This window comes from Emydura macquarii, unplaced genomic scaffold, assembly GCF_026122565.2.
Source record: "Emydura macquarii macquarii isolate MOO-44397 ecotype Brisbane River unplaced genomic scaffold, CSIRO-AGI_Emac_v2 contig_1253, whole genome shotgun sequence".
Classification (NCBI taxonomy): domain Eukaryota; kingdom Metazoa; phylum Chordata; order Testudines; family Chelidae; genus Emydura; species Emydura macquarii.
Genome location: NW_027131390.1, coordinates 5,404,479 through 5,429,456, shown reverse-complemented (window position 1 = coordinate 5,429,456; position 24,978 = coordinate 5,404,479). Strand labels below are relative to the sequence as shown.

The 24,978-nt window shown below is 40.5% G+C and overlaps 1 long non-coding RNA gene across 1 annotated transcript in view; it reads right to left on the bottom strand.

Moving 5' to 3' along the window:
• Nucleotides 1–324: 324 nt before the first annotated feature.
• Nucleotides 325–24,978, bottom strand: part of LOC137153883 (uncharacterized) — a 74,149-nt gene continuing 49,495 nt past the window's right edge. The window contains exon 3 of the long non-coding RNA XR_010919918.1: nucleotides 325–453. This is a non-coding gene — a long non-coding RNA (uncharacterized lncRNA). The remainder of the gene's footprint in view (nucleotides 454–24,978) is intronic.

Below are 24,978 nucleotides of genomic sequence, written 5' to 3'. Positions count from 1 at the left end.
CACCATTTGGTCTTGAAGTGATCCAATCCCGAGGTGTGGACGCTAGTGACAATAAAGAGCCATCTGGCAAAGTGAACGCCAGGCAAACAATGACAAGCACAAGTGAAAAGAATTGCAATGATTTCCACAAACATGTGAAATACTATAAACTGTGTGACTTAGCAGCTTCCTCCCCTAGCCAAGTAAACAAACACAACACGTCTGCAGTGGCCTGCTTAGTTCTGTTTTATATAAACTAATAATACACAGAGTCCCCCGCATTTACATTTTGCTTTAAAAAACTATGCAGATTGGTGAATGAAAAAAATAAGAACTAACCAGACTTCACTTTTCCTTGGCTCTTTACTGTCAGGGTGATGTACTGGAAGTCTTTATTTCTTTCAGCTTGGGCCCCTCAGTACTTCATTCTCCTTCCAGCCTGTTCTCATGCCTTTCTTATCACCTGCTGAGGCCCTGATCATGGACAGAGCAGACAAGCAGCAGGGGACAATTAGAGAGGAGTTCAGACTTTGATCATTTGACCATATGTGAATACAACAGCTGACCACATGTTTTAAAAGACAACTAACTTAAAAGTATTAAAAAAGAAATCACAAAGCAGGCATAGATACTTAAATTTACATTTTAATTATCTGGCACAATGGTGCATTCAACTTTTCAAAATATTGAATTTTTTTTTTAATATGTACATATCTCCATGGGGAAAAGCAGCAGTTTTCTACTTCTCCACCACCAAAATGAGCACTTTTTCTCAAGAAAGCTTTTTTTTTTTTTTTTTTAAATCTTTGGATGATTAAAAAACTTCAGATAAATCTATCTGGGGGCCTGTGGTACACCCTGAGAAATGTTTTCAGAAATCATTTCTGCTGCAAAGACTATCTGAACAATTTAAACTGAATAATCCACTCTTATTTTAAATCAATTTTAAATAAAAATTGAATGTATTTAAAGGCACGTTGACATGTTAACAGGCAGCATTTAAAGATGTGAATATTAAAATATTTGCCATTTTTCTGTCAATCTTTCCAGCAGCCTTTAAACTGTAAACTTGATTAATGTAAAAATACAGTATTTTAATGTTAAACCCTACAATATTCTAAGTTCCTCTTGCTCACACTTCTCTTTTTTAGAAGCAATCAGCATTTGCATCTTGGTGTTAATTTGAAACCAAAAATTAAAAAAAAAAAAAAAAAGCATCAGAGTGAAATGTGTTTCATTCTCAAGAGTTTAACTGTGATTGAAGGATCACAGTAGTGAGGAAACTTTATTGTTGGAAATTTTTTACACAATGGATGATTTATCATCATTTGTGGAGATATGCGATCCTACTTATCTTCAACACCTTCTAAGTCATTAACATATTCATGAAATGCTTATTTACTCTCAAATAGGAGGATAATAGAAAAATAACACTAATTGTTTTGACAGCAGTTTGCTTAAGAATTATCTGAGGCAACAAATGTTTCTTCTGTAGTTGTAGGAGGGCAGAAACGTTTCTTCTTTCTGTAAACATTTATCCATGAATTAAGTTTATTTTTCTTTCATGATTTTAGACACAGCCAAAAATCTGGAGAGAGAATGCCAGAAGACGAATTAAAGTGAAATTGTATTTAGTTCTCTTTGAATTATTGTTCTCATATTTTGTTAGAGTAAAAAATACATCAAGGAACACCATTTCTGAAAGTGTAATATATACATTTGATATTACGCTTATTCATTGTAGTGCAAGCTACACAACATGCCATACAGCATGTGAAATAAATGATACACATTGTGTGTCTGCGTTTGTATATAGTTTTTTGAAAGACTTGCATTATTACTGCACATGCATAGCTAAGCCTCTACTTTATGTTTTTCTTGCTTCTCTGTAAAATGTCTCCTCCTCGGTCCAATCCTGCACTTCCTCAGATCAATGAAGGTTGCCATTGAAGTCAATGGGAGCAGAATTGCACCCTTGATTTGCATTGTTTGTGCTACATAAGGATCCAGTTCTGCATTCCCTATTCAGTCAAACTCCCACAGAAGAAGGCCTGAGTATTGAAGCAAGGAATACAGAAATGGACCTTTAAACAAGACCTAAACAGCAGGAAGAGGGGGGGAAATAGAGCATGCAGCTGAAAATAGTGAGCAAGTTCTGTGCTCTGAAGAGAAAGTCTCTCCAAGCCTGTCATCGTATAGAATGGAAAAAGGAAGAAAGAAAACACAAAAATCGCTACATTTTTGTCCTGAGGCCTCCTAGCCTCTTTCTTCTGCTGATGAATTATCAGACCTTACAGCTTTGCTGCATGCTTTTTTTAGCCACAGGCTGAGTGGTGAAGGGCAGTGAGTTTCTGAACTTCCCCAGAGTACACTGGATTTTTTTTAAAAACCAGAGTTCAAGTGTCTACAAAATACAGTGGAGTAGCTCTAATACTCAGTAACGATTGTTCTTCTTAAGACTCTTCCTTCACCTAAGGGCTCTCTGCAATAAAATAGGAATAAAATGATAATTAAATTTAGATGCGATTTCCTCCTTTTTTTCTTAGTTAATATCAAGAACGTTCGTGCTGGGTGCTAAGGAAAATAGCAGCTAAAGGAGAACAGCAGGATTTCACACCACAGGAGAAACGTGGTCTGATGGTAGGGCACTGAACCAGGACCCAAAAAAGCTGGGTTCTGTTCTTGCCACAAACATGTGTACTCTTAGAAAAGTGGCTCAGGCTTCAATTCAACACAGTACTTAAGTACTTGTGTAAGTAAGTTTCTGAAGAGTCTCCAAAGGAAACAGGATTTCCATTGATTTCCGTGGGTTTTGGATTAGGCCCTTATGTTCTCTGTACCTCAGTTTCGTCACCTCTAAATTGAAGACACTGCTACTTATTCAGCTTTACAAAGCATTTTAAGATGTGTTAGGCACTATAAAATACTAACCGAAGGCTGCTGCCAGGAAACATAAGTGCAGTATGTTAACTGCCAAATATTTCTATGCTGGCAAAAATCACTCAAAATTCCCCAAGCGCACTGAGTCTAGGACCTTGTCTTATACTGTTAGGCTTATGCCCACCTTGGAGTCAGAGATGAGACTGAGGGGAGGATGTGGAATCTCTTCAAGAATATAATTCACTGATATACACCTAGTAAGTAAGTGGGAGAGGAAGAATTCCTGGCAATGGGCAAAGCACTTGACAGGGATTCAGGAGACCAGGGTTCAATTCCCAGCTGTGTGTGATCTTGGGCAAATCACTTAATCTATCAATTCCCTCACTGTAAATGGGGATAATGCTTCCCTACCTCACACAAGTGTTGTGAGGATAAGGTCCATTACTGACTATGACATGCTCAATTGCCACATCAATGGGAGGATGGGCCAGTGGTTACCTTTGAGGATCTGAGCCTAAATTGATGGAGGCCATATAAGTAGGTAGAGAGCTCCAGGCTTGGAGCTGTACAAGAGAAAGGGAATAGACACCAGAGAGTATAAAAGCACCATGGGAAAGAGTTAAGTTTGAACTAGGGGTGGGGGGAAGCAAAGCTGAATTGGGCCTGGCTCTCCACTCCCTCACAGTGGAGTTCAACCAGTTTTACACGGATAAAAGGGAGGAGTCAGGCCTGCTGTAGCCACGTGGTGACTGAGAAAATAGAAATGAAGAAGGAGAACGCAGAGTTTTGGAAAGAGGCTCCATAGGCGGGTGGCTGGATCGCTAGTGAGCTATGGAACTTTTCACATCTAGGTCACCAGCACACCTTCGGATGGCTTCTGGGCAGGTACAGCCCGGGGAAACGAACTGCAGGTCTCAAATCCAGCTCCTAGTGGAAAAGCCATGATCGGGCACTAGTCTGCCCCCTTGTGGGCACTGTCATCTGGGAAGCCAAGGACTGAATCAGCAGAGACTTGAACTGCTCTCTCTCCTCCACAGACGGTTCTCCCAAATTAGGCTCTAGGGTGCACTGATAGGGCACTGAAGGGAAACTCACCCTGAGGCTGCCTATGCATTACCTGGAGTGCAGATAAGCAGTGGACTTCGGTCTCCACACTCCAGCACTGTCAATCCATCACTGAAATGCACTTTTTAAAATGCCATAAATCAGAAAACACGTCTCCTCCGAAGATCTGCTGCCACTTTTTGCAGCTGCTGAGGAGGAAAAAGAAAAGGCACCTGGGAGAAATCTAGCCCACTAAGTTTCACAGCAGACTGCACACAGTGCCTTGCTAGGAATAAAAGATAGATACCGCTGGAGGTGAGATAGGGAAGCTAGCAGCATCCTTTGAGAGCTTCTCTGCCTGCCAAGCTTGTGGAAACTCACACAGCTTTAAAAGAAAATAAGGCCATGAGAAAAATACCGTAGCGGGGGCCACATAGTCTGTCTAGCCACGTGTTTCTGAACCATACATCTCGTTACTCCTAGCTGAAGTATTCTGCACACTCCCACTGGCTACGCAGGCTACTCTTTTAATCCAATCTGCTCAGTGTCGCCCATTTGCCACATCCCAGAGCTCATCAATACGTGGTGTCACATAGCTTAAAGCAACACCCACTGCTGATTATTATTTGACATTCATATTGCGGTAGAGCTTGGAGGCCTATCAGCTGGGGCCACATTGTGCCAGGTGCTGTACTAATATATAGCAAATGACAGTCCCTGCCCCAAAGTGTTTAAAGTTGAAAACTACCAGATGAAACAGGTGGATGAGATGGGCCAGTGGACCAGTGAGCAGGATGGGGTAGAGGAAGGAAAAAAGGTGACAAAAATAAGACTACCATTAAAACATAAAAGGACATGATTAATTCATAGCCAATCAGGAACAGTCTTCCTGATTAATTTTAAATGTAGGACTGCCCCCATCACTGGAGAGAATTGTTCCAACTTAGTACTAGGCCCACCTCCCAGTGGCCACAACCCTCTCCTATGCTCCCTCCCTGGTGATCATCCCAAACACTTGGAAATTAACCTATTCTAATACGTCACCAATCTGGAACTCTACTGGTTTCCAAAGGATTAATATAATGTAGCAGAGATAAAGCTGCAAAGGTTTTAAACATACTTTAGAATGAGTGACATAATGTGTTCTTTCTATATATCCCTCCGTTATGGCTTAAGGTGTTTTTCATGAGGGCAGAACTGGAATGCAAACAGGGATATGTTGCTGATTTAACACATGGGTTTGATAAATTCTCTCTGTTATGACTATTAGGGACCTGATCCTGTCAGGCTGCCAAGCACCCCTATATCATTGGGAGTGTAGGGTGCTTTGCACCTCATAGGATAGAGTCCTCATTCAGCCCCTAATCACTCACGTCAGTGGGAGTTTTGACTTGCAGGATCAGGTCATCAGATTATGCAGGTCTTTGATTATGAAGCGAACATGATCAGATTTGACAGTGGGCCAGATCTGCAGCTGGCGTAAAATCAACAGGATTCCACTGAAGTCAATGTAGTGATGCCAGTTTACACCCACTGAGATGCTAGCCCCATGTTTCCAAACCTGACTTGCTGTGAAACAGTTTTAATTGGAGCAAGCGAGTGCTTGGGGAAACCTGCCGAGGTAAGCAACCTCTTTTTGCAGAGAGGGGAAATTGAATCCTAAATTCTCCAGGCTCAGAAGGCTAATCAAATTTAGAAGTATTTAACATGTGAATAAAGGATGGCAACAGGAAATAAGAAAAGTACTAGATCCAGGACTAGAACTCAAAACTATGAGAAAAATTTACAACAACATGCTGTTTTATTTTGTACAGGGTCTCATTCTCTCTTTTGGTCTTCTCTGATTTCTTTTGTTTTAAATTCCTCAAATCTTCAAGCAAAATGATGTTTCATTTTTGTCTTGTGCCAACAAAACTCCTCCCCATTCTCGTCATGAGTCCCAAATAGAAACCCGCCCAAAAAACAAAAGCAAGTGCACTGGGTCGGTTATTTTACTCTGGCTAATTAGGTCCCTCATCTCCTGTGCTGGTCTCAAACATGCAACAGATTTCTTATACCCTGGGTCTCTGGTTCTGCATGTTTATGGAATTCCCCAGTGATTTCACATGGAGACAGAGAGCACGCTATTCCAAGATGGTTGAAGTTGTCTTTCTTCCCATAATCCTACAAGACTTTTGTGCTGCAAAGTCACGGGCCCCTCAGTCCAACACGGGATGGTCAGCTAGAGGCGGGAAACCATGATAGCTTGGAAATAAGTAGTTAAGACAAGTTTGGCCTGCTTGATGCTGGCTGTATTCAAGGAGCTAAGTGACCTTGTAGCTCTGCATGTCCAACCACTGATTCCTACTAACAAGGTTAAGCACCAGTAGAAAATAGGAAGGTATTTTTACATGATTGCCAGAACTGCAAACTCCATGAAGTCAAAAGTCCTGACTCAGATCTTACTCCCCCTTAAAAAGCACGAGATTGGCTAAAAAAATTCACTGGTTTTTGATCCTTTATGGTTCATTCTCACATAATCATGTGACTAAGAGAAAAGAAAAATGGCCAAGTATCGTAAGACTCAGGATAAAATTTCAAGAGTTGGCAATACCAAGATTCTTCCCTAAATTACACCTGTACAACAACCCCCTCCCCATCCCCGGTTATTAGTCTGGATTGTTGGACAAGAATTTGTCCCAATAACTCTAGTGTATGCTTCATATCGTGATCTGGGTCTTCAGAGAGGGGGGGAGGGAGGACTGACTCCCAGCCGCACTCAGCTTTTAAACATTGGAACTTTGGTTGGAATCGCAGGACCTGATGTTGTGGGGTGCTGACTGCCTCCCTGAGTATTTACTGTAATGACAGTTAGGGGTCTCAGCAAGAGGCATTCTGCACCTTGTCTGGAGTCCTTAATAACCCACAAATCCCTGTCTTCTAGAAGCAACCAGCCCTAAAAGCAAGTTGGTCTCCTTCACTTTCTGATGGTTCCTATGCAGGGGAAGTTCCCATGCTGCTGCCTTAAGAATTTAGAGAACGCTCAGAAAAGTGTGTACTGAAGAGTAGGGCTGGCCGGAAAACGAGAATTCCATTTGGCAAAGTATAAGGTTTTGACGTTGATTTTCATTTCAGATCAGAACGAAAATGAAATCAATCAAAATTTTTCATGGAAAAAACCCATATGAGAGAGAGAGAGCCTGGAATAACCAAAAGACTGTGGGTAGGGGGGAAAGGGCAGGAAGGACTGAGAGAGTAAATAGCCAAAAAGACTGGGTAGGGCACTCACCAGGAGCTTGGAAAAGCCAGGTTCAAATCGCTGGCCTGCCTGATTCAGGTTATTGGCAATTCTGGGGTTTCTCTCTCTCCAGAAATTCCATCCTGAACCCAAGACACCTTCCCAAAGGAACTTTAATCAAACGACAAGTTTCTGTGAAATGCACTGGTTTTAGCAAAATCAGCATTTTCAAATAATAATAAAATAATAATGTTTTGCTGAAAAATTCCTGACCAGATTCAGTAAAGAATAACTGTGATAGTAATGAAATGCACTGTCTCAACTGACGAGTTATATTTTTAGGTAAACAAGCATCTATTAATTTTTAAGCATTTCTGTGCTTTTGTCCATTTATGAGAACCATACTACAATTTCCCTACCACTTTTCTGCTGTACACGTAATAAAAGATGTTTCTTTTAAAACAAGTCCCGTTTTAAATCAAGTCTTGTTTCAAATTGTGAAAGTTAAGTCTTTTTTCAGCAGCTGTTTTTATTATAGTTTAGGGTCCATGATCTGGAACTTTGCAACAAAATCAGGCATTTGTTAAGTTTAGACATCAGACAAAACATAATTAAAATATTCATTTAGACGTGAAAGAATTTTCAAAACATTATATTCAAAGAATGTAACAAATTTGCTAAGGGGACTGGTTTAGCTCAGCTTTCAAAATTGTATTCCGCTTTAATGAAGAAAACAATATAGTAGCCGGAACTCAAGAATTATAAGCGGCTACTAAATTATGTGTGCTTTTATGTTCTTAAATAATGCTAAGCATGCCAGCTAGACTCCATTACAAATTTACATTTTGTAAAAGGGTTGGGACCATGCTATTGTTTCACATTCTGGTGACCACTTTAGAACTGTAAATAAATAGGACTATTTAAGCTTGCCAAAAAAAAAAACCCCTTAACAAGGCACCTGCAAATAGCTACTTTGGCTTCAATTACCCCGAGTGTTTTGTATGCTGAATATTCCTTCCTTCCCCATATTCACTGCTGAAGTTAGCTATTTTAAAAATTAATTAGGCAGTTATACTCATGGGGAGCCACTCTCAATTTTGCTGCTTAATCAAATCCCAGATACCAAATTATGGACCTGATCCTGCAGTTCTTATTCATGTCAAACTCTCTATTGATGACAACAAGAGTTTTCCCTAACTAAAGATCAGGGCATACACCTGTGTACTCATTTGGTTTTAAACAATGGCTTTGAATTTAGTTTTGTGGGTCCCACATCAGAGCCTACAAGTTTCTCAAGTGAGACTGTGGTATATTTATACTTTCCCTAAGTCCTTCTTTATATTAATGCTCAACTAAAACCTGGGGATTTAGCTGAAGAGTCTTTCTTGCAAGAGAGGCCCAGTGACAATTGGCCTAGTTTTTTTAATCAATTACATATTGTTACAAAGTGAAAAGAGGTTGTAAAAATATTAGCTATGATTAATGCTCAGCAGTGCTCCCTGGTTATACGGAGTTCTGTTTGCACAAGTGGGTCTATGCAATTCCTTTAAGGGCCCAGCTGAGTTAATTAATTCCCTTATGATCCTTCTGAAAGAGATCCTCTAAAATGCATGATTGTGTATTGGCATCTGGGTTGGATTTTACTTATTGTGCTTGCAGATTGCAAACACAGTCACAAGAAAGGTTTGGGGGATAATGTATCCCTCTCTGCCACACGTTGCTGGGCTCCTCAACACCCAAACATCCTCTGTCAATGTACACTTTAGCCAGGAACCAGTTGATCTCATGGTGTCATACAAGAGACCTGTTTTAACAGTCTGCTCATATTGTTGTTCCTGAGGAAATCAAGACTGAAGCCGTTAGAGCTGCTGCACTGACATACTCTGCTGATCTTGGTACTTTAGATGTCTGTGTGATGTGTCAAGGGGCATACACTGAAGCGTCACAAGATAGGAAGAGGTAAACCAAATTCAGTCAGCAATAGATGGATCTGGTGGTGCAGAAGATTAGTAAATGCTGACAAGTTGCCTTTTTGGTGTTAGATTCTTAAAGCGGAACCTCCTCCCTTGCCAAAAAATGTAGGAGTGGACCCACCCTACATTCCTTCTGCTAAAGTATGAGCAGGGGGATCAAATCTATTTCCAATTTACACAGACACCGCCTTTCCATTTAATGGAGAGAGGAATTTTCTGCGCAATTGCTAAAATTAATATGTTGTGGAGAAAAAAAAAATCAGAAAGGACAAGAAGTTTTGCCACCTGAAGGTTGAAGGAAATCATGTTTCTGCTTAATAGACTGAAGCAATTGATCATGAAAATTTCATCCGTGGGAAATAATTGTCTCTAGACTTTGCTGCTGACAAGGTCAGTGTCTGCAAGAATTATTTCCCGCTAATGGCACTGACTGCCCCCTAGCGTGGGCGGTGGGCCTAGCAGAACACACTTCCTGCACTACAGAATGTGCTCAACTGGTTCTCAACATGGCACTGATGTTAATGGCACTTCAATGCAATAAGCCAGCACAGCAGTTAAAGCAGCTAACCAGAAGTGAAGGGGTTAAGTGCCTGTCACAATAGAAGTCTCTGGGGGCACTTGACCTTTTCACATTTTTTATTTAGGAATCAGCATTTTGTTCCTGTTTGAGGGGGGTCGTCTACATCTGTCCTCATTCTTCCCCCTATTATAGAATTGTCCGTTCCCTCCCACACACTGTCCAAGTGTCCCATTAAGTACTGAGTAACCTATGCTGAGGACTATGAATCTAGGGCAAAGCTACATCGGAAACACAAATACTGTGCAATGACCAAATGACTTACATGAAAGTTTAACACATTCAGGGCATACATTTCTGCTAAACAGCTCCTGATGTCAAAACTCACCTCTTAACAATAGCACATCACAATGGAACACATGCAAAGACATAAAAACGTGAGGGCCATATTGTTATTCAGATGAGCGACAGTCTCATAGTGATATTAAAAAATTTTATTACTGACACAGACATTTTGAGTTACATGCTATTATGTGTTTTAAGATGGTATGAGTAAGTGGTCATGTAGATCACAGCCCTTGTTCTTTCATCCAGTAATTCTATTAGATTATGAAATCTCTTGCCCTAGGAGAGACATTTTACAAACCTTCCTGGATGAGAGTCAATCAGGCAGGATAAATGAGTTTGTCACTGTCTGTCTGGAGTCAGATATTCTAAAGGTATAAGCTGTGGCAAAGGGCTTGAGCCTGCCCTCACAAGAGTTAAGGAGAGTTTTGCATTGATTTAAATAGGACCAAGTCCCAGTTTCAGAGAATGTGTGCGCCCTTTATCTAACTAATGTTTTGGGTTCAAATAAAGAACAGAAGCTCCAGTCTCCCATTGTGTAGGAGTTTCCACTGAAGTCTTCTATTGTTGGAGCGGGTCAGGCTTAGACAAGAAAGAGCTTGTGAATGATCTAAGATGAATTGTCCTGAAGAGAAGGGCTCTCCACTGAGTCTTGAACACAACTATAGAGGTGCTTCTGGGGACGTGCTCAGGATGGGAGATCCTTAGAGGGCTCCTACTGAGAATGCCCAGCCTCTATGCAATCCAGATGAAATTCTTTATCAGATGAGTCCCTGATCTTTCTTCCACTGAGGACATTGACCACAATGGGAACAAGATCTAGCTATCTGTCTTAGGTATTTATATGACTCCTATTACTATAGTAGCTGAACATCTCACAGTCTTTTAATGTACTTATCCTCAACAGCCCTGTGCGGTAGGAAGTGCTATTATCCCTGTTTTACAGATGGGGAATGGAGTCACAAAGAGGCTAAATAACTTACCCAAGGTCACACAGGAACGCGAACCCACATCTCCCAAGACAAAAGCTAGTACCTTAACTACTGGATCATCTTCCACTCTCTGCAGAGCACCTTATATACAACACAAGCAGCAAGAGTTACAACTCTGGCATTTGGAAGATAAGGAATGGAGCCTTCTGATGGAACAGCATTCAAATACACTATCCTTTTCCTTCAGATAGGCTTGTCCAGTGGGACCCTCATCAGCTTAAGGTACAATGTCCGTTATAGTCTTTGGCTGATGGCATACATACATGAATAAATCTAGTGCCACCACAGAACTGCTACATAAATTATGGAAAGCCCTTCTGCACATTTCATGCATCTTCGATGCACAATTACCTGGAGAGCATGGCAGCCTCCCAAGGTTGGCAGCAATAGTTTTACTGCGCATCCAGAAACAAAATTGCAGCCTACAAGAAAAACGCTCAAGGATCTCACCTTGTCTGCATCACTCTCATTGCTCTACCAGAGTTGGAAAATAGGCTATGTTTTGTTTTCTGTGAATTGTCCCTAAAACACAGTATCACAAAAAGCTTTCAAGAGGATTCATTGCAAGCTTGAGTTAGAAAGTTTTAAAGCAAAACATATAGAAGTGATTCAGCATGGGAGTCTCACACAGGCCCTGATCCTGTAAACACTTACACAAATCAACATGATCTAGTATCTCTTTCTCTCCACACCCACACCGCTTCTCACAAAAGGAATCTCTGGGCGGAGGAGAGAATAACCTGCCATAAAAACACAAACATATTTTTCAAAATGGATTTAGTTTTACCCTTTTCATAGGTTTCACCTACACACACATGGCTGAGATGGGCTTTACCTGCATTAGAGGGAAGTGAGCAGAGCATGCACCCAGCAAGAGCTCCAGAGGTGTTCTCCATGACTCAGGCACAACATTTCAAACCAGCCTCTACTATATCCTTGAAGAGACGTAAGGACATGCTTCACTGGTGACCTCCCAGTTGTCTGTCAGTCTATCCGTGGAGCAGAGAACACACTACTGCTAACACAATTAACAACAGTTTAACCCAAGGCATACAACTTTAACCCAGTAACATACAACTAATAATAGTTTAACCCAAGGCCACATCCAAAGCATTTTGAAAGCAAAGTTACCTACATTAACAAAATTATTTTCTATATTTTCTATATAATGGTAGCATTATCCGAGATCAGAGCCCCTTGGGCTAGACACTGTATTAAAACAGCCCCTGATCTAAATTGTATACAATCTCCATAGACAAAGTAGGATTAATTGCCCCATTTTACAAATAGGGAACTGAAGAAGAGAGGGGGAAATGGCTTCCAGGACCCTGCAAATAGAACCCCAGTTGATTTCCAGTCTAGCATCCTATATACTGGATCACTCTGCCTCATCAAAAGCACTGACCCTAATAAAAAGCAATGTCCTTGACGTATAAATATGAGTGGTGTAGTTGCTCTTCTCGAAGAAACAGGCTCCATGTTTCTTGGAAAGATTTGAACTGGAAACCAATCTGCCAGCATTCGCTACTGATTTATTTTCTAAAAATCAGTCATTCCTAAATTGATGCTGCCTTTCCATGTCTCAACCTGCTGTTCAGTGACAGAGTAATCTAAAAGCTATTGATCAGATGTAGCTCTATAACCATAACACGTCATTCCAAGTGCCTTCATGTTGCAAATGCAGCACTATGCAAGTTTAGGTGGTGGGGCTGCCAATGCACTAATGTCTTTGTTGCCTACAGATCCAGCAGTCATGTAGTAATATTACACGGAGAAGTGTTCTACAGGCCGGCATCAAAATGATACGGGTAGATTTATTAAACTGAAAGGAGTATGTCTCTTTTAATGAAATTCAGTTTGCAAAATAACTTCGATCAGCAAGCTGGAAGTATGACATGCCATCATACAAATACCAATTAGAACTTCTCCCTGGGAGCCCTACTCATCATGTGCCTGTGCATTTGGAATGAGAACCATTTTTCAAAAGTACTCCATATGGGCCAACTCTACTTCCATTGAAATCATGGGGAGTTTTACTACTAATAGGGAGCAGAGCTTTTGCAAATCCAGCCCACAAGGTACATGTAGGCGTGTGATACATGGCCTGTTTGTATATCTGCATAGGGAAAATCCCTTCTGGTGGTAGCCGTTCTTTGGTTGAGCACAGGTTTTATTGGCATCTTGAATATACATCTGCTCTCATATCTTCTTCTTTGATTACCAACCATCAGAATAAGAGCACTGATGGGGCAAATGAAGTCTTTCCACCACTTCTCAACTTTGTTCATCTTTAAACCTTTCTGGTCTATGGCATTCTTCACCATGTCTATCCAATGCATCTTCAGTCTTCCCAGCACTAAGAAGTTGATTCCTTGCTCTTTTATATTAGTAATAAATGAGCTGGGGCTGCATCCCTTCCAGAAGCAGTGGCAAACAAAACATTTATATATGAAAAACATCCGCTAAATAGCAGCAAAAGATGTTGGGCCTGATTTCCAGAAGTGCTGAGTGCCAGCAGTTCTCATTGACTTCAAGTGGAAATTTCGGCAGTTAGTGCCTTTGAAAGTCAGGCCAGTCTCTTGTTCTGTACTCCGTTGTGAGCTGTGTGATCATTAGACAGAAAAGCTGAAAGCTCAGGACAGCTCTAAGTAGAACACAGCACAGAGAAGCCTCACCCCAAAACTCTGCCAATGCTTCTCAAGTCATCTACACTACTGCAGTCTAGGCCTCTGAGCACATCAGAACAAACAGGTGCTATTCAGACCTGGTTCTAGTCCAGGAAGGGCTTGGATAGGTACTTCAAATTGGGTTGGAAATTAGGTCTTCAGAGGTGAAGGGCAAATGCATTGACCCAACTGAGACACATCCCAAAAGCCATACATTCAAATTAGAAATGTGCTGCCCGATCCAACAATAACGTGTTCATGAATCAATATCTATCAGTGAGTGTTGCTTTACCCAGACAAGCCAGCTGTGAATTAATAGCTGCTGTCCAATCTTCCCTTTAAAAGATAGCTGAATCATGTTTATTTTATATTGCATCAGTCACTTACACTGCACATGACCTGAGATTCACTGTATTCCTCAATTACTAGAACAGGACATTTTCTCCAAAAGGAGCGATGGATCATAGGGACTGGGCGGTTCTCACTTGAAAGTATTAAAGCCGCGTGCACTAAGGGCACGTCTACACTACAAAATTTAGTCAACCTAACTTACGTCAGCACAGAGCCGCCTCAGTAATTACATGGCTTGTGTGTGGCTACACTTTGCTCCTTGTGCTGGTGGTGCATGTCCTCACCAGGCGCGCTTGTGCTGGTTGTACCAATTGTACCGTGTGGGGCATTGTGGGACAGCTTCTGAAAGCCAATAACAGTCTATGTAAGTAATGCAGTGTCTACACAGACACTGCATTAAGCTAACTTCATCAATATTGACTCTAAGCCTCTTGTGGAGGTGGAGTTATTAAGTTTGTATGGTGGGGCAGTTACATCAGCCAGAGTGAAATTTTAGTGTAGACACTTAAGTTGAGGTAAGCTGCCTTGTGCCGACCCAACTCTGTAGTTTAGACCAGGCCTAAGGCTATGATCCTTAAAGCATTTTGTTCAGAAATAGTTCTATTTTTTAAAAGACATTTGTAAATCACTTAAATTTTCCACCCAAGAGGTTTTGCTTTTGGTGGCATACCTCAGGCCACACGTTTTTAAGTAATTGCTTGGGAAGAGACTTTATATGTTTCAAATTTTGCATGTCAGTGCCAAATGAGAACAAAATTAGCATGTGTTCTCTCTTGTCTCTCCTCTCCCCACCCACATTTCTTGAGAAAAGATGCTGAGTTCCTGTGGCAATTGTGACTCTGAACTGGTGTGTACTTTGAAAAATAAATGGCAAAACCACAAGGAGTCAGGCATCCCAACATCTGCAGCAAGGCTTATTTGGCATTTCCTTTAGTGCCCTTGCGGAATTCAAATAGGGGGGAAACAAATAGGGAAAACAATCTGCTAAAACACATTTTCCTGCCATCTAAGAGCCAGATATCCCTGGATTCAAAAGGATTCAAGCACCAAATTCTATTTCCTAATTATGAAAAAAATAGGGCAATTGCAGAAGACCTTTCACTGTACTAATTCCATCTGAACACACAGCCCTAGCTTCTTCAATATATATTTTCAGGGGTGGGGGGTGAGGGAGAGGGGAGAAGTGTTCATAATATGGGCAATCTTTAGCTTAATACAAGTGGTTTCACTTCTATGGGAACCTTGAATGACCAGACATAAGTTGTTTAGACTATGTATATACAGCACAGTTTGCTTTAAATATGGGAGTTCCCTTCTCCATGCACATTACCACATCTGCACTAAAGTTAAGCCTATTTCAGGTATACTAACAAATTATTCAAGTGTAACTTGATGCACAGTATCCATTTTCCTATAATTAGACTATGGGCATTTGCCTGTCTGGCCACTAAATCCATTCACCCACCATATCCAGAAAAATGCAGTGGAAGATACTGAGAGAAGAATTAAAGCAAGTCCCTATTTAAAGCTGGCACATAAAACTGCAATATGAAGCCATAACTCATCAGCGAGACATACCTGTCCAAAACTAGGAGGGCTCCCATAAAAACCGTAGTGCCGGCAGTCTACTGCCTTGCTGAATCAGCGTTTCCAGAACTACTGTGAGCAAGGACCAGAAAAGAAAGGCTAAGATGAGATGGGGGAAAGGAAGGAGAGGCACGGAACTCAAGTGAAATGAGAAAGGTGACAGAAAAGAATGGAGATGGGTGAGAGGGTTTGCTGCGGAACACATAATTATATACAACAAAGGTTCACCTATGAAGGGACCGTGCAGCTTCCCAGAAGTCTTCGCTTTTACTTTTGTTGCCAAAGTACGTGCATTGACAGTTTAAAACAATAAAATAAATAAGCAACTCAAAGGTAAGTGCTGGCTCTTTGCAAGCATCCTTCGTGGCGGCCACAAAATTATTCGGTAGGGTCAGAATTCAATAACTCCTCATTACTTTGCAAGTTTTTTCTTGTGTTGCTCCTGCTTCTCTTTATGCCAAGTGATATGTTCTTCTGTTTAACAGCCAGTTACAGGAGCAACAGGACAGAGACACCAGCAGAATAGAGAAGCAAAGAGGGAAATTGAACTTATAATTACTACAAAGGCAAATGGAAAGACTACTGTCCATTGCATTCAATTGCATCCCATATGGAAACTTGCATTATGTGATTATTGCTCCTGAAAGACCCATTATTCCCCTCCCCCCCAGCTCATTTATGTGCCTTATGCACCTGATATGTCTGGTTATAAACTCTTTGGACTGGCATTTACTATTTCTTTGTACAACACCTAGCACAGGCTAGGCTCTCTGATGGCTCTCCACGATGACTGCACCAGCCTTAACCCAGCTTCTCGAGACTAATTGTGGGCAGGGTTCTTCCAGTTATCAGTGGGAATGCTGAATTTCTTGAGACCTTGCTTGACCTTCCTGGCAGGTGAGTCAGGAAGCAGAGTGTATGCCAACCTCCTTCTGGCAAGTGAACCTGTAGCCACTGTGGGAAGGTCGGCCGGTCGCGCATTGCGCTCTTCTCCCATACTACTGTCAAGCACCATTGACTGACCGGCTTCGTCGTGTTTTCCTTTCATCTATCAAGATGTTGGATGGCCATACACCTAGCACAATGGGGACCCAACCTAGTTGCCTCTAGGCATTATTCTAATTTAATGTTTTTGTTGTGATGATAATAAAATAACCTCAACCAACAATTACAGATTAAGTGTTACATTTACCCACAATATTACTACAAGCAATAAGGTACAATTTCCACAGGTTTCCAGTGGTCCCAATGCTGGCAGTGTAAAGGAAACCTATCATGAATAACACTTTATGTTCAAGATGACCTTCATCTCCATTTTTTTCCCCAGAGCCCATAGTGTTCATTGTGTAGAACTTCACTGGGAATCAACAGGAGTTTTGAGTACAATTACCGAACCAGGCCTTTAGAGGCTTTCCATCGTTAAAACACAGGACCGGGACTCAGGAGACCTGGCTTCAATACTCAACTCTGCCACAGACTTGCTCTTTGACCTTGGGCAACTCCCTTAATCTCAGTGTGCATCAGTTCTCCATCTGTAAAATGAGGATAACACCACTCACTTACTCCTACCTTTTGATTTGTCTATACAACTGTAAACTCCTCAAGGCAGAGACAGTTTCTTATGACAGATGTATATAGTTCCATAGCACAACTGATTTTGGTTGGGGACACTAGGTTACATCACAATATTCTTCTGTGTTTGTACAGCACCTAGCACAATGGGCCCTGATCCGTGACTAGAGCTCATAAACGCTATAAGAATACAAATAAATAACTATATTTTCTTGGTAATGAACAATTTTCACATTTAGAAATATAATGTACAAGATTCTTTTCCATTAAACAATCATGACCAGACCATTACCTTTATTTTATTGGGGGCCATTTAGCAGGGCCTCTTTTCCAGGGTTGGCCTTGGCTACAAGATGAGTCCAGCCAAGGACTTTGCACTTCCAAGCCAACCCCATTTATCTTCACCTCAATAACCCCTTTTTAGAATTGTCCTGGCAGCATTCAAAGGGAATAGGCACCAGCGCCAGTGTAGTTTTGTCCAGGGACTGCAGCCAGCAGCTACTGCCTCTCTGAAGCCTCCATATATCATCTGTGCAATGCAACTCAGCTCTACCGAGATAACTATCTGGGTACAAGTGTGAATGCACTGAGATCACGCGATGTTAGCATGGGACTGACTGTCCTTATACCTGCCATAAGCCTCAGAGCAGGATGCCTGTGCAATTAATAAGTGTTGTGTGTTCTCTCCTGATCAACCTGCTTCCTGAGCGCTTGCTAAACATTACAACCTTCACCAAGAGGGCGCGAGGGGGGAAACAAGAGGCCCTAGGCAGCTCCACATGGTAACTCAGAAGCCAGTTTGATTTGTTTCGGCACTCTAGATGCGAGATGAAATCAGAGATGAAATCTGAGCAATTTCTTGCTTCCCTTCTTTCTGGATAGTATATTAACACTATAAAGAAGACTGAACAGTGGGGCTCCCACTCCCTCATTGTCAAGGCCCATTTCAAAGGCAGTGGCTGAAATTCCCAATGCTGCCTTTGTTACTCCTGAGCTCAGGTCTCCTATATGGCAACATGTTATATTTTTCGCAGACCACTGGGACAAGTTAATTCAAAGTGAGCTTCTGAGAGATGGGGGCACTTCCTGGATGTCTGTGGGATACACCCTTTACATTCAGGCTGCTGTAAGTCTATGGGTGTAAAAGTGGGTAGGATGAATGTTCATTATGGTGATCAAAAAGGTGCGCTCGCCACTCCTGGTATTGCTAACAGGAGTCACTTGCACAATGCCCTGTACATCAAACTGGAAATGTACCCCTTAACTCCAAAATCTTTCCATCATCTGTTACAATGTGAATGGGCATTACAGACCCAAAGGGCAGGTTCTGCCCGTGTCAGGCCACTGTTCTCCCCCGGGAGCTTTCTGGAAAAAGCTACGCTCACAGAGAACTATGTAAGGAAGAACATAAAGCCTTTCAATTTACTTTTCCTGATAGGAGTTACCATTCCTTGAGAGCCATGGAAAACATGTTACAGACAGTTTAAAATTGCTCAAAGGATATTTGAATCAACTAATCAGGAAAAAAAAGGGGGAAGTGTATTAATTAAACAGCTTTACTCATGCAGAAAAGCTGCCAGCATGATCATTTTAAATTACCTGGGCACACCTAGGATTTGCATTTCCTTGGCATAAATTTTCTCTGCCCTACAAAGCAACATACATTTCATAATTCCATCTGAGCGAATAACAAAAGAGAATTGACAGCTAAGCACCACCTTCCACACTTGGGGGCTATAGCCTTTTCCTAGGGAATTTTTTTAGCTTATGCAGAAACCGGCTCTTGACTAGATGCAAGGACAGGAAGTTTAGAGTCTTCTATAAAGTAAAGGCTAAAGAAAAAAAGAGCTTCCAAAAACAAAGGAGGCGGAGTCTTGACCAGCAGGAGGGTAACTGCATTGCATTGTTATATATTAACATAAAATAAGGCAGTAGAAATGGATGTCCATCAACAGAATTAGAAAGAACTAAGTGAATTTTTAAGAACAAAAGGTTTACTTATTTAAATTACAGGAGATGAAAAACAGCTGGCAACACAATTTATAGCACAAAGTACAAAGCTACAAGACTGTTAAATGTAATTATATTTCAAAGTACTTTTTCCTTCATTTAAAACTAAACATGTACAATCATTTTTAACTAAAATAAAACTAATGACAACATATTCCTTAGATGTTCCATCCCTTCTTTTAATTGCTTTCAATTTCAGCTCCTCCATTTGTAATAACTAAATAGTTTGATCCTCCCATCCCCCATAGGTCGCCCTTTCAAACATGAGAATAAAAAAATTACACTATGTGAAAATCCTAATTTTTTTTTGAAAAAAATACCTCTTACTGTTTAGATTCACAGCTTTTAGAGCATATTTTCATATTTGTCTTTATCGTTCTTTTGCACAAAGGAAGAGTGGAAAAGTAGCTGACTGTAATTAAAGTTACTATTTGTTAACTTATGATTCTTTGTTAACTTATGATTTGGTCACAGCAGAGATGTATACCAATCAAGATATTTAAAGTGGGAAAAGGAAAAAAAGGCCTAAATGTTCTATTTCAACGGAGGGGTGAGGGGAAGGGGAGCAGAGCAACCTAACACCCTGATGAAACTTGAAATCAAGGGCTGGCTTTTCAAAAACATTCAGCACTGAAGTCAATGGTAAAAAGCCCCAGGGTGATCCCTGGCCCCATTGAAGTCAATGGGCAATTTTCCCTTAGTTGCAGTGGAACCAGGATTCCACCCCACTGTTTTCAACAGAAGCAAGACCTAAATCTGAACATCTTTAATCCAGTCTCAACACTTACTAGATAATAATAAGTCCCATTAACCAGAATTAAAAATATATTTGTGGTTTCTAATGTAAAGTCACACTATTAAAGCCAGAGCTTGCAAAGGGCTAAGCCTTTTTGATTCTTATGGACTTCAGACTTGACACTTAATGGGACTGGGCCCTCATACTGGGTAGCAGAATCTGAGCCAAATTCAGCACAACACGGAGACCATCCTCATTCAGCAAAACATGTAAGCACATTCCGAACTTTAAGCACACACTTAAATCCATGAAGCGAGTCCTTACAATTAGGGATATGCTTAGGTGTTTTGCTGAGTAGGAATGGGATTAAGTGTTTTTCTGAATCAGGGCCTTGGTTCTGATTCACACACACATGAAGTTTGGCCCATACCAATGAACTATAAAGAGCCAATGCACAAAATAAAGATAAACTAGTGTAAGTTCTTGTTTTTCAGAGTCTAGTATCCTGTCTCTGACAAAAGCCAATACCAGATGCTTCAGAGGAAGCTGCAAGAAACCCACACATTAGGCAGATGTGGGATAATCGATCCCTCACATTAATTATCTCTTAAAGCCTGAAGCGGGTGGTTCAACATAGAGCTGGGTGACATTTTTCATACAAACCTTTTCAGAAGGGAGCAGAGGAGGAGTGAAAAAATGCAAGATTCGGGTTGATCAAAATATTTTGTGAATTTGCCACATTGTTTTGGTCAAAAGCAAAACAAAAGTAACCAAAAAAATTCAAAATGTTTTGTTTCAATGTTTTCTAAACAAAACATTTTGACTTTTGAGTCTGAAACAACTTTTCAAATTTTACCTCAAATTTATTTATTTATTTATTTATTTTTTTAATGTAAAAAATGGAACAAAACATTTTGGGCTAAACAAAAAAAGTTGTTTGATTCAAAATTATTTTTATTTATTTTCTAATTCAGTCATCTACATCTCACCCCCCTCCCCAAAAAAAGTTATTCACACAGCTTTAGTTTAGTATCTCTTCCAAAATTTATGTTCACATTATAGGCAGAACTGGGAATACCCCCTCTTTTCAGACTATGCTTTCAATTGCTTATAGCTTTGTCAAACTTAGCCTTAGGGATAAACGTTATTTTGCCAATGTTAAAAAATTACTGTAACCATTTTGTTGAGAAACCCTCCATGCTTCGGAGCAAAAGTTTGAAATCTGGCAGCGGAGTCACCCCAGGAGTCAGGGATGTTCATGTGAAAAAATGCCCAAATTTGCCCAGGTTATAAACCTGTGAAAAATCTCACTTTACACATGATCACTAGAGGTTTGATCAAGTTTGGCAGCTCCATTATCTGAAGAGTCTTTCTGCACAGGGCATTCTCCAGCAGGGGTTATAGCAGCTGAGCTGGGCTTGCTCTGTAATTGCTCTTATTGGTAGCCAGGAGCACAAGAACTAAGACCAGAGAACCTGTCTCTCCTGTGGTCTCCATGTTCCCACAGCTGTCACTAAGACAGCTAGGAGGAGGAAGCAACCTGTCTGAAATGCATAGGGATAAAGAGTCAGGCCTGGCAGTAGACAGAGCAGATTGATACAAGGAGCCTGGCTCAGGAAGACTGGGAGCTGAGGGCTGGGAAGGGGAGGAAGTGGAATCAGATACTGGGACTGGCTGGGAAAGGAGACTGGGAGCCAGTGTGTGGGGAGTGAGAAGAGACAGATTGGATGAGGAGCCATGAAGTGAGAGGAGAGGTGATTGGGAGTGGCTTGACAAGGGGACAGGAACTGGGATGAGGATCCCAGGAGTAAGAGGGATAGAGATTGGGACAAGGCTGAGGACCTGTGTGGAGAGAGAGGACTGGCACAGGAGCAGGCTGGAAAGGACACAGGCAGAAGGGCTCAGGGATAGGGGGCTGGGGGCCAGAGAGGCAGAAGAGTCTTGCCTAACGGAGCACACTGCCCTCCAGAATCTGGTATGGAACCCAAGATTTCTGAGTCTCACCATTCCTCTGCTGTCAGCAAGTATCTATGAAAAGCTTACAGGCAACCTTATACTGGTATTTCTTAACATTTGATGTTTAACTTTCTTCCACATGTTTGGTTTCATCTGACTCCTGTGGCAATGAGTTCCACAGTTTAATTATGTATTGTGTTGTATTAGGTATAGACCAGCATAAAACAGAAACTTGCCTAGTAGTTAATCTTGCTGTGTTGGTAATGACATTAACCCGTGCATCATATTTCACACCCACATACAGGGCTTGTCTATATGGGCAGTAGCACCAATTTAACTAAATAGGTTATTTTAAGCCAGTTTAGTTAAACCAATTCAAAAGGCTGTGTGGACACTCTTATTTTGATTTGAGTCTTATTCTGGCTTAATTTAAAATAGATTGAGGGACAGAGTTTAACTAAACTGAAATAAACCACTACATACACTCTTTTGCATTGATTTAACTAAACGGGTGCAAATTTGTATGTCGACAACCTCATACAGGTCATTCTTTCCACCAACTTCTCAGCAAAAGTGAAGGCCAGATGCTTGCTTAGACATTTATCTTCATTTTTTGTGCCTGCAGATCAGATACTGAAGAGTCTAATCTTCTAAATTGCACACATACAAAATTAGAGGTGCAAAACCAAAGACCCTCGTCACTGGTCTAGAAATCTCAGTGTTGATGTGAGGCCACATGTTACTTAAGACTTCATTACTTTTACAAAACATACTATGAAATGTTTAATAAGTATTATTGAAATTACAAATCAACTGCACTTTTCAACTAAGGAGACAACACATTATTGGGGATGCATTATCCTGGCCTTTTTATTGGGATTGTTCACTTAATTTCCAAAGTCCCTCAATTTATGTTGCGTCTCCTGGCATGACTAAGGCTAAGATTTGTACACATGGGACTTCAGTAGTAGAACTACTCATAATGTGAGCAGTTTAGCACCTGAATACATTTTTTGTGGGATTAGGGCCTTGTGGAGTACCTATTCTCTGCCACTCTTTTCTAATCTGCGGGCGTTACCCATCAGCTGGTTGAAAAATGGGAACATTTTCAATGAAAAATTCATCCCACTTCTTCATCAAAGTTTGGAAGAATCAAAGAGCTCTTCAACATTAGGAAAATCTGCTCTAGTGCAAATCCCTAAGGAGGAAAGACACTACATGGAAGGAAAGCAAGGGTTTCCCTGCTGTGACAATTTGGTAAATTACTGAAATAAACTGCACCAGTGCAAATTCCACTTTATTATTATCATCGTTACCATAGCATGCATAAGCCCTAGTCATAACTCAGGACCCCTAGTGCTAGGCTCTGTACAGACAGGACAAAGAAGAATGTCTCTGCCCCAAAGAGCTTATAATCTAAGTACATATGTATCTACTCTGTTTGTACAGTGCCTAGCACAAAAGCATCCCATTCTCATTTGGCTTTTAGCCACTATTATAACAAACATTATTAATAATAAATAATAATAATAATAATAATAAATCAATGCCACATGTCTACACTAGGAGTTTGTACTAGTGTAATTACACCAATGCAAACTTCTCAAAGGTAGATAAGGGCTCAGAAGTCGGAGTGTTCTTTTCCATATGGAGGTATTCATGTTTGATCCCTTAAATCCTGGGGTCCTTCCTGCCTGCCCCACCCCATTCCCTTAATATTATATGTGTGGAGGAACCAAAATGGCAGGAGAGTGTGAAATGCATCCAAGTGACTTTGCACATCTGTAAGAGAACGCTAGTGACAATGGCCCAAATTCTGAACTATTTCAGTAATCTACAGAGAACTTTTCCATCATGAGGCCTGATCCTGCCCCCTTCTTCACACAAATAGGCCCCAGGAAGTCGAGGCAGGGTAATTACTAAAGAATGGAAAATATTAGGATGAGAAACCTTCCATGGTCATCAGTGCTCTGGATATTCATGGACCTTATTTATCATTAATATTAAGAATTCTTTTACATGGCCCAAGTGGTGTAAATGGGCCTTCATGAAAATGAGAATCCAATCCTCATGTGCTTTATTCTGTGGAGATGTAGAAGACTAATAACAAGGTCCTCAAAAAAGCATATAAAACCCACAGCTATTATTGATAAAAGCTTTAGCTATGTGCTCACAATCCATTAATTACATGACAACCTTTTCATGCACTGTTATAATAAAAACACTATTTTAAAAGCCTTCTGTTTAACCTAGCTATTGGCAATAAAACATACTCCAATACAAATGCACTATTTGAGACAGATGCTTGAAATATGAATGAATGTTTGAATATTCAGTTTTAAATACTCATGATAAAGGAAACTACAAAGAGATGCCATTGATCTAATACTTGTTTGCACATTCCTTAGGGCTATGCGTGAAGCATAATGAGATTTCTATATGCCTAAACAACAAAAGGTGTAACACTGCCTTTTCAGTTGCAAACTTTGTTCATTTATTCCTGTGGCAAAAGAATGCAACTCTTAAGTCATTTTTTTGTGCACTGACAACAAGTCTCTCTTACAAAAAGTTTCTTCAAGAAACAAGGGGAAAGTTCAGAATAAAGTCACGCTTTTTTCCCCCAAAAAGAAAATTTCACTTGACTAAATTATACCTGTCAGTTAAGAGCAAGATCTATTTATTCTAGTGAGTGAATTTAAGCTACCCCACCTACATACAATTAAACCCTCCAAACTTTATCCTGACTGAGTAAAATACTAATTTCAGTGTTCCTTGGGCTCTAAATATATGTGCTGTACATATTTATGACACTTTAACTCAAGAGGCACATAAGCATCTTTACAGGATAAAACAAAACAAAAAAATCAACATTAATGTATCAACCCATATGATAGTTAGAAATTGAGAAAGATCTAGCTATTGAACATGTTGTAAGTGAACAGTGGAACCGTTTTATGTAAAGTAATTAAAGGTTGCACGGAGTAACATAATTCACTCTTAATTGGCCTAACTGCATATTAATTTTAAAATTCTATGTGGTCATAGTAATGTAATGATTTTTGTAGTGATATGTAATTCTGCACATTTAAAATTATATCAAAGCAAAGAAATTAAAGAGGGGGAAGGCAAAACATTCATGAGGAAAAAGGTAAG